Raw genomic sequence first — 10,226 nt, forward strand, 5'->3', positions numbered from 1 at the left:
GTGGTTTCAGTCCTACCGGCGGTTCGTTGAAGTCCTTCCTCAAGTTTGCGCTATATCTATATTAATTCTTTCAACGAGAAGAAGTAATATGCCAAATCCGTTGTTTGTCATCAATTTAATTGGTGAAGGTTAAGCATAATATAATTCTTATTCTTGTTTCATCCATATGTTAATCTTTTCTTCCGGAGTTTGTTCACGATGATTAAATTCTTGGTTTCAAGTGCTCGTCTTTCTTTCCCGGAGTTCCTCATGGAGATCCATCTAAATCATTACAAGGTTTCACCTTGTGTTTCCAACTTCTTTTTTTATTTTCGTTATTCCTATGTTTACCGGAGTTCTTCATGGAGGTTCTACATGATGGTTCATCAACGATTTAATTCCTTTTCAAAGTGTTCATCAAGTTTCTTTTCAAAGGAGTTCAAGTATTCTTCCTCTTGCAATCCAGAGTGCAATTCTTCTTTCTGTGTCATTGGAGGTGGTATTATGTCATTCTTGATAATTTGAGTTCATGGCTCATGATTCACATGTTGTTAAGAATGGGGTATTTTAAATCCATCAACCTCTTCTTTCGAGTTATATTGGGTTATATTTCACCTAAAGCCTTCCCTAAGGATTGTGTCTATCTATGGGGTTTATTAATGATCCAAGTTCTTCATTTATCCTCCCGGTGAAATAGTTACTCGTCTCCTTGTTCTTATAAATCCTATCAAATCTTTTCCGTGAGTGGCAAGTTGTCACCTCATAATGTTGAGATGCCTTCTATAAGCCCACTTCAAGCTTGTCCTTCCATTGTTGGTGTTCCAACAACTCCATTCGACCCTTCTCCTAAGGATACCTTTTCATTCTCTTTTGTAGCAGAAGTTGGCATTTTCTTCTACATTCTTTTATCTCAATGATCTATCTTATATTTCTCTCTTCCAGAGGCATTGCGATGTTGCTCTTTTCAACCCATCATTTTGTTTTGTCAAAATCATGCTTCTTTCTTTTGCTTATACATTTAACCGGAGTGTCGTGTCCTCTGCCCAAGTTCTTTTCATCTTATCAAGTCTTGTATCACTTTTCAACTCGAGTGCTGACCGAAGTTGTTCTTCCTTGTTCCTCTTTGCTAATAGAGAGCTTTCAACTTCATTTATCTCTGTTGTATTCTTTTCTAAAAATGGCTTAACCTTTTCAAGGTTCTTTTGTTTCACTCATTTGTCAAAGAAGCAACTTAGTTTTACCTCTTCTCTTTCTCTTCCGTTTTCCCTCCGGTGCCATCCTAGATCTCGGGACGAGATCCTCTCGTAGTGGTGGAGTGTTGTAGCGCCCCGAGACTGATGTGCCAGGTGTCTTCCAGTTATTCGCTGTTGTTGTGTTGTCATTGCTTGTGTGTCATGCATTGCATATCATGTCATCATGTGCATTTCATTTGCATAAATGTTCGTCTCATGCATCCGAGCATTTTCCCCGTTGTCCGTTTTGCAATCCGGCGCTCCTATGTCACCCGGTGCCCCTTTCTACCTCTTTTCGTTTGCAGGTGTTAAACGTTTTCGGATTGGACCAAGACTTGTCATGTGGCCTTGGTTTACAACCGGTAGACCGCCTGTCAAGTTTCGTGTCATTTGGACTTCGTTTGATACTCCAACGGTTAACCGAGGGACCGTAAAGGCCTCGTGTGTGTTGCAGCCCAACACCCCTCCAAAGTGGTCCAAAACCCACCTAAACCTCCTCCATCATCTCGGTCGTTCGATCTCGATCGTGTGGCCGAAAACCGCACCTCATTTGGACTCTCCTAGCTCCCTCTACCTATATATATATGTGCTCTCATGTGAAATCTCGCGCAGATGAAACCCTAAAAATCATCCCCCCCCCCGCTCGTCGCCGGACATGTCCACTCCGGGCCGGACGCGTCCACCTCAACCGCCACATCACCTGGACCAATCGCGTGCCGCCACCTCAGCCCCGCCGCCACTCTCCTCCAACCCGCGGCCGCCACCTGTCACCGCCGCCTCTCTCCACCGCGCAGGCCCGCCGTGCCTAGATCCGGCCCGCCCTGGGCCGCGCCGGGCCCAAGGGAGCCCGTACCTCGCCGGCCTTGCCTCCTTGCTCCGCCACCTTGCCGACGTTGACCGCCGCCTCGCCGCGGCATCTCCCCGCCACCACGTCGTCGGCCACCGCCGCGCTTGCACATCGCCGCGCCGCCTTAACGCCCCGCCGCCTCGGGCGACCGCGCCACCACCCGCCGCCCTTCGCCGGCAAGCGCCGCCGCACGCCGCCCCGTCTTTGCACTGCTCTGGCCGCGCGCTCCTCCGCCGCCTCACCGGCGCCGCCGCGCCCTGCGGATCCCGCACCCCGGCAAGCTTCCCCGCAACCCCGGCGAGTCCCCGCGCCTCCGGCCTATTTCCTCGTCTGCTCCGGCAACGTACTCCGGCGAGATCCCAAAAATTGGATCAGATCCACCAATCCCGCGATCCAAACGGCCCCCTCGTCCCGGATATCCTCATCCCGCATTGACTTTTCGCGGAGGTATAATTTCACTAAGTCCCCGAAGTTTCCAGATTCATATGCCCATATTCAACGCATCGTAACTCTGCATCGGTGGCTCTGATTCATGTGTGTAGCATACCAAAATGTTTGTCTCGACGAGTACATCATTTCATCTCATTGAATCACTTTCATTTGAGCCCATATTGATGCCCGAAATGCTGTTGGAAGAGGGCTTTGTGATAAACTCGGCAGATCTGTTTCATCAAATAGATATTTGTCATTTTTGCCATGATTAATGTGTGCATGATATGATCCCGAGCTCTACATGTGTTTTGTTATGTGCCATACCATCTTACAGTGGTTCTTGCCATGTATTTTTGTGATATTTGTGGTGATTAGCACAAGCTTGCAAAGTAGCGTAGTCGGTAATGCTGATTTCAGGGACTTAGTTTTTCACAAAGTCCTTGTTTTGTTTTTGTCAGTATGCCATATGTTCATGTTGTTTACTAGTGATCCGTGCCTCTTTTGAGGATGCTCCCTAAGGATGTTTTCTTAATATTGTGGTTCTCTATCCATCCATGTCTTTGTTTGCATTTATGGAGCACCCTAGCTTGAGTCAATCGAGCTCTACTTTCGCTATTTCGTGAATCCTGGCAGATTGTTGACTTGTTAGCGATTTTGCCGAGGATGTTGCTATTGATCCGTGCAAGCTATGTTGTTGTTCTTGCCATTTCTAGCTTCTATGCCATGTATTCTTGATGGGTGTATGCTTAGTTTGTCATGCCATGCTCTGTAGTGAGTGCATCGAGCTCATAAACATGCCTACTCGTTAACTTATTTGCATGCTCATGTTTTTCACTAAGTCTAAGATCTATTTATGTTTTTGCCATGTTCACATGCTTGCAATTGTATTTTCTGATCCCTTTTGGCTCAAGGTCACTAAGGGACTTTTGTTAAGTGCTTTGAGTAGCTTCATTTAATGCCTTGCTTTGCCATGTTAAGTTCCTGTAGCATGTAGTTCTCATGCTCCAAAGTGTGCTTCCTGATGTTAATTCCAGACTTGTGTTAATCTCTTCGCTTTTGATTCTTTCGGAGTATCTCAACAATTCACGGTGGTGTTTCTCATTGGCATTCTCATCAGTTGAAGACCAAAGAATATTTTTTCTCTCAATCTTGCTCCATTCTCTTCGAGATTCATGATTCCAGTCGAGCCAACCTCTTATATTTGTTTTCGATTGTCAGAATTCTTTTCACCTATCCGGAGAAATTCAAGAGCCTTCTCAGTTTGTTATCCGGAGTCCATCAATTCAGGTTTATTCATTCTCGGCTGTCAGTTATCATTCTCCAATCTCACCGGTGCATCATTCAATATTCTCTAATCAGTTCGTGATCTCTTCGTTCTCTTTTATCTAAATTCCCCTCAAGTATCTTCATTTGTTCTCAAATTCTTCCCGGTGCTTCTTTATTTTTCTTCTTCGTTCATTTTCAATTCTTACGGTGGTTCTTTCAAGAGTTCCTCTTCCTTCATTTATCATATTAATTCATTCGTGGTTTCAATCCTACCGGCGGTTCGTTGAAGACCTTCCTCAAGTTGGCGCTATATCTATATTAATTCTTTCAACGAGAAGAAGTAATATGCCAAATCTGTTGTTTGTCATCAATTTAATTGCTGAAGGTTAAGCACAATATAATTCTTATTCTTGTTTCATCCATATGTTAATCTTTTCTCCCGGAGTTTGTTCACGATGATTAAATTCTTGGTTTCAAGTGCTCGTCTTTCTTTCCCGGAGTTCCTCACGGAGATCCATCTAAATCATTACAAGGTTTCACCTTGTGTTTCCAACTTCTTTTTTTATTTTCGTTATTCCTGTGTTTACCGGAGTTCTTCATGGAGGTTCTACATGATGGTTCATCAAGGATTTAATTCCTTTTTGAAGTGTTCATCAAGTTTCTTTTCAAAGGAGTTCAAGTATTCTTCATCTTGCAATCCGGAGTGCAATTCTTCTTTCCGTATCATTGGAGGTGGTATTATGTTATTCTTAATAATTTGAGTTCATGGATCATGATTCACATGTTGTTAAGAATGGGGTATTTTAAATCCATCAACCTCTTCTTTGGAGTTATATTGGGTTATATTTCACCTAAAACCTTCCCTAAGGATTGTGTCTATCTATGGGGTTTATTAATGATACAAGTTCTTCATTTATCCTCCCGGTGAAATAGTTACTCGTCTCCTTGTTCTTATAAATCCTATCAAATCTTTTCCGTGAGTGGCAAGTTGTCACCTCATAATGTTGAGATGCCTTCTATAAGCCCAGTTCAAGCTTGTCCTTCCGTTGTTGGTGTTCCACCAACTCCATTCGACCCTTCTCCTAAGGATACCTTTTCAAGCTCTTTTGTAGCAGAAGTTGGCATTTTCTTCTACATTCTTTTATCTTAATGATCTATCTTCTATTTCTCTCTTCCGGAGGCATTGCGATGTTGCTCTTTTCAACCCATCATTTTGTTTTGTCAAAATCATGCTTCTTTCTTTTGCTTATACATTTAACCGGAGTGTCATGTCCTCTGCCCAAGTTCTTTTCATCTTATCAAGTCTTGTATCACTTTTCAACTGGAGTGCTGACCGAAGTTGTTCTTCCTTGTTCCTCTTTGCTAAGAGAGAGCTTTCAACTTCATTTATCTCTGTTGTATTCTTTCTCAAAATGGCTTAACCTTTTCAAGGTTCTTTTGTGTCACTCGTTTGTCAAAGAAGCAACTTAGTTTTACCTCTTCTCTTTCTCTTCCGTTTTCCCTCCGGTGCCATCCTAGATCTCGGGACGAGATCCTCTCGTAGTGGTGGAGTGTTGTAGCGCCCCGAGACTGATGTGCCAGGTGTCTTCCAGTTATTCGCTGTTGTTGTGTTGTCATTGCTTGTGTGTCATGCATTGCATATCATGTCATCATGTGCATTTCATTTGCATACATGTTCGTCTCATGCATCCGAGCATTTTCCCCGTTGTCCGTTTTGCAATCCGGCGCTCCTATGTCACCCGGTGCCCCTTTATACCTCTTTTCTTTTGCAGGTGTTAAACGTTTTCGGATTGGACCAAGACTTGTCATGTGGCCTTGGTTTACAACCGGTAGACCGCCTGTCAAGTTTCGTGTCATTTGGACTTCGTTTGATACTCCAACGGTTAACCGAGGGACCGTAAAGGCCTCGTGTGTGTTGCAGCCCAACACCCCTCCAAAGTGGTCCAAAACCCACCTAAACCTCCTCCATCATCTCGGTCGTTCGATCTCGATCGCGTGGCCGAAAACCGCACCTCATTTGGACTCTCCTAGCTCCCTCTACCTATATATATGTGCTCTCATGTGAAATCTCGCGCAGATGAAACCCTAAAAATCATCCCCCCCCCCGCTCGTCGCCGGACATGTCCACTCCGGGCCGGACGCGTCCACCTCAACCGCCACATCACCTGGACCAATCGCGTGCCGCCACCTCAGCCCCGCCGCCGCTCTCCTCCAACCGCGGCCGCCACCTGTCACCGCCGCCTCTCTCCACCGCGCAGGCCCGCCGTGCCTAGATTCGGCCCGCCCTGGGCCGCGCCGGGCCCAAGGGAGCCCGTACCTCGCCGGCCTTGCCTCCTTGCTCCGCCACCTTGCCGGCGTTGACCGCCGCCTCGCCGCGGCATCTCCCCGCCACCATGTCGTCGGCCACCGCCGCGCTTGCACATCGCCGCGCCGCCTTAACGCCCCGCCGCCTCGGGCGACCGCGCCACCGCCCGCCGCCCTTCGCCGGCAAGCGCCGCCGCACGCCGCCCCGTCTTTGCACTGCTCTGGCCGCGCGCTCCTCCGCCGCCTCACCGGCGCCGCCGCGCCCTGCGGATCCCGCACCCCGGCAAGCTTCCCCGCAACCCCGGCGAGCCCCCGCGCCTCCGGCCTATTTCCTCGTCTGCTCCGGCAACGTACTCCGACGAGATCCCGAAAATTGGATCAGATCCACCAATCCCGCGATCCAAACGGCCCCCTCGTCCCGGATATCCTCATCCCGCATTGACTTTTCGCGGAGGTATAATTTCACTAAGTCCCCGAAGTTTCCAGATTCATATGCCCATATTCAACGCATCATAACTCTGCATCGGTGGCTCTGATTCATGTGTGTAGCATACCAAAATGTTTGTCTCGACGAGTACATCATTTCATCTCATTGAATCACTTTCATTTGAGCCCATATTGATGCCCGAAATGCTGTTGGAAGAGGGCTATGTGATAAACTCGGCAGATCTGTTTCATCAAATAGATATTTGTCATTTTTGCCATGATTAATGTGTGCATGATATGATCCCGAGCTCTACATGTGTTTTGTTATGTGCCATACCATCTTACAGTGGTTCTTGCCATGTATTTTTGTGATATTTATGGTGATTAGCACAAGCTTGCAAAGTAGCGTAGTCGGTAATGCTGATTTCAGGGACTTAGTTTTTCACAAAGTCCTTGTTTTGTTTTTGTCGGTATGCCATATGTTCATGTTGTTTACTAGTGATCCGTGCCTCTTTTGAGGATGCTCCCTAAGGATGTTTTCTTAATATTGTGGTTCTCTATCCATCCATGTCTTTGTTTGCATTTATGGAGCACCCTAGCTTGAGTCAATCGAGCTCTACTTTCGCTATTTCGTGAATCCTGGCAGATTGTTGACTTGTTAGCGATTTTGCCGAGGATGTTGCTATTGATCCGTGCAAGCTATGTTGTTGTTCTTGCCATTTCTAGCTTCTATGCCATGTATTCTTGATGGGTGTATGCTTAGTTTGTCATGCCATGCTCTGTAGTGAGTGCATCGAGCTCATAAACATGCCTACTCGTTAACTTATTTGCATGCTCATGTTTTTCACTAAGTCTAAGATATGTTTATGTTTTTGCCATGTTCACATGCTTACAATTGTATTTTCTGATCCCTTTTGGCTCAAGGTCACTAAGGGACTTTTGTTAAGTGCTTTGAGTAGCTTCATTTAATGCCTTGCTTTGCCATGTTAAGTTCCTGTAGCATGTAGTTCTCATGCTCCAAAGTGTGCTTCCTGATGTTAATTCCAGACTTGTGTTAATCTCTTCGCTTTTGATTCTTTCGGAGTATCTCAACAATTCACGGTGGTGTTTCTCATTGGCATTCTCATCAGTTGAAGACCAAAGAATATTTTTTCTCTCAATCTTGCTCCATTCTCTTCGAGATTCATGATTCCAGTCGAGCCAACCTCTTATATTTGTTTTCGATTGTCAGAATTCTTTTCACCTATCCGGAGAAATTCAAGAGCCTTCTCAGTTTGTTATCCGGAGTCCATCAATTCAGGTTTATTCATTCTCGGCTGTCAGTTATCATTCTCCAATCTCACCGGTGCATCATTCAATATTCTCTAATCAGTTCGTGATCTCTTCGTTCTCTTTTATCTAAATTCCCCTCAAGTATCTTCATTTGTTCTCAAATTCTTCCCGGTGCTTCTTTATTTTTCTTCTTCGTTCATTTTCAATTCTTACGGTGGTTCTTTCAAGAGTTCCTCTTCCTTCATTTATCATATTAATTCATTCGTGGTTTCAATCCTACCGGCGGTTCGTTGAAGACCTTCCTCAAGTTGGCGCTATATCTATATTAATTCTTTCAACGAGAAGAAGTAATATGCCAAATCTGTTGTTTGTCATCAATTTAATTGCTGAAGGTTAAGCACAATATAATTCTTATTCTTGTTTCATCCATATGTTAATCTTTTCTCCCGGAGTTTGTTCACGATGATTAAATTCTTGGTTTCAAGTGCTCGTCTTTCTTTCCCGGAGTTCCTCACGGAGATCCATCTAAATCATTACAAGGTTTCACCTTGTGTTTCCAACTTCTTTTTTTATTTTCGTTATTCCTGTGTTTACCGGAGTTCTTCATGGAGGTTCTACATGATGGTTCATCAAGGATTTAATTCCTTTTGAAGTGTTCATCAAGTTTCTTTTCAAAGGAGTTCAAGTATTCTTCATCTTGCAATCCGGAGTGCAATTCTTCTTTCCGTATCATTGGAGGTGGTATTATGTCATTCTTAATAATTTGAGTTCATGGATCATGATTCACATGTTGTTAAGAATGGGGTATTTTAAATCCATCAACCTCTTCTTTGGAGTTATATTGGGTTATATTTCACCTAAAACCTTCCCTAAGGATTGTGTCTATCTATGGGGTTTATTAATGATACAAGTTCTTCATTTATCCTCCCGGTGAAATAGTTACTCGTCTCCTTGTTCTTATAAATCCTATCAAATCTTTTCCGTGAGTGGCAAGTTGTCACCTCATAATGTTGAGATGCCTTCTATAAGCCCAGTTCAAGCTTGTCCTTCCGTTGTTGGTGTTCCACCAACTCCATTCGACCCTTCTCCTAAGGATACCTTTTCAAGCTCTTTTGTAGCAGAAGTTGGCATTTTCTTCTACATTCTTTTATCTTAATGATCTATCTTCTATTTCTCTCTTCCGGAGGCATTGCGATGTTGCTCTTTTCAACCCATCATTTTGTTTTGTCAAAATCATGCTTCTTTCTTTTGCTTATACATTTAACCGGAGTGTCATGTCCTCTGCCCAAGTTCTTTTCATCTTATCAAGTCTTGTATCACTTTTCAACTGGAGTGCTGACCGAAGTTGTTCTTCCTTGTTCCTCTTTGCTAAGAGAGAGCTTTCAACTTCATTTATCTCTGTTGTATTCTTTCTCAAAATGGCTTAACCTTTTCAAGGTTCTTTTGTGTCACTCGTTTGTCAAAGAAGCAACTTAGTTTTACCTCTTCTCTTTCTCTTCCGTTTTCCCTCCGGTGCCATCCTAGATCTCGGGACGAGATCCTCTCGTAGTGGTGGAGTGTTGTAGCGCCCCGAGACTGATGTGCCAGGTGTCTTCCAGTTATTCGCTGTTGTTGTGTTGTCATTGCTTGTGTGTCATGCATTGCATATCATGTCATCATGTGCATTTCATTTGCATACATGTTCGTCTCATGCATCCGAGCATTTTCCCCGTTGTCCGTTTTGCAATCCGGCGCTCCTATGTCACCCGGTGCCCCTTTATACCTCTTTTCTTTTGCAGGTGTTAAATGTTTTCGGATTGGACCAAGACTTGTCATGTGGCCTTGGTTTACAACCGGTAGACCGCCTGTCAAGTTTCGTGTCATTTGGACTTCGTTTGATACTCCAACGGTTAACCGAGGGACCGTAAAGGCCTCGTGTGTGTTGCAGCCCAACACCCCTCCAAAGTGGTCCAAAACCCACCTAAACCTCCTCCATCATCTCGGTCGTTCGATCTCGATCGCGTGGCCGAAAACCGCACCTCATTTGGACTCTCCTAGCTCCCTCTACCTATATATATGTGCTCTCATGTGAAATCTCGCGCAGATGAACCCTAAAAATCATCCCCCCCCCCCCGCTCGTCGCCGGACATGTCCACTCCGGGCCGGACGCGTCCACCTCAACCGCCACATCACCTGGACCAATCGCGTGCCGCCACCTCAGCCCCGCCGCCGCTCTCCTCCAACCGCGGCCGCCACCTGTCACCGCCGCCTCTCTCCACCGCGCAGGCCCGCCGTGCCTAGATTCGGCCCGCCCTGGGCCGCGCCGGGCCCAAGGGAGCCCGTACCTCGCCGGCCTTGCCTCCTTGCTCCGCCACCTTGCCGGCGTTGACCGCCGCCTCGCCGCGGCATCTCCCCGCCACCATGTCGTCGGCCACCGCCGCGCTTGCACATCGCCGCGCCGCCTTAACGCCCCGCCGCCTCGGGCGACC

The sequence above is a fragment of the Triticum aestivum genome, chromosome 4A, assembly GCF_018294505.1.
Source record: "Triticum aestivum cultivar Chinese Spring chromosome 4A, IWGSC CS RefSeq v2.1, whole genome shotgun sequence".
In the NCBI taxonomy this organism is placed as follows: Eukaryota; Viridiplantae; Streptophyta; class Magnoliopsida; order Poales; family Poaceae; genus Triticum; species Triticum aestivum.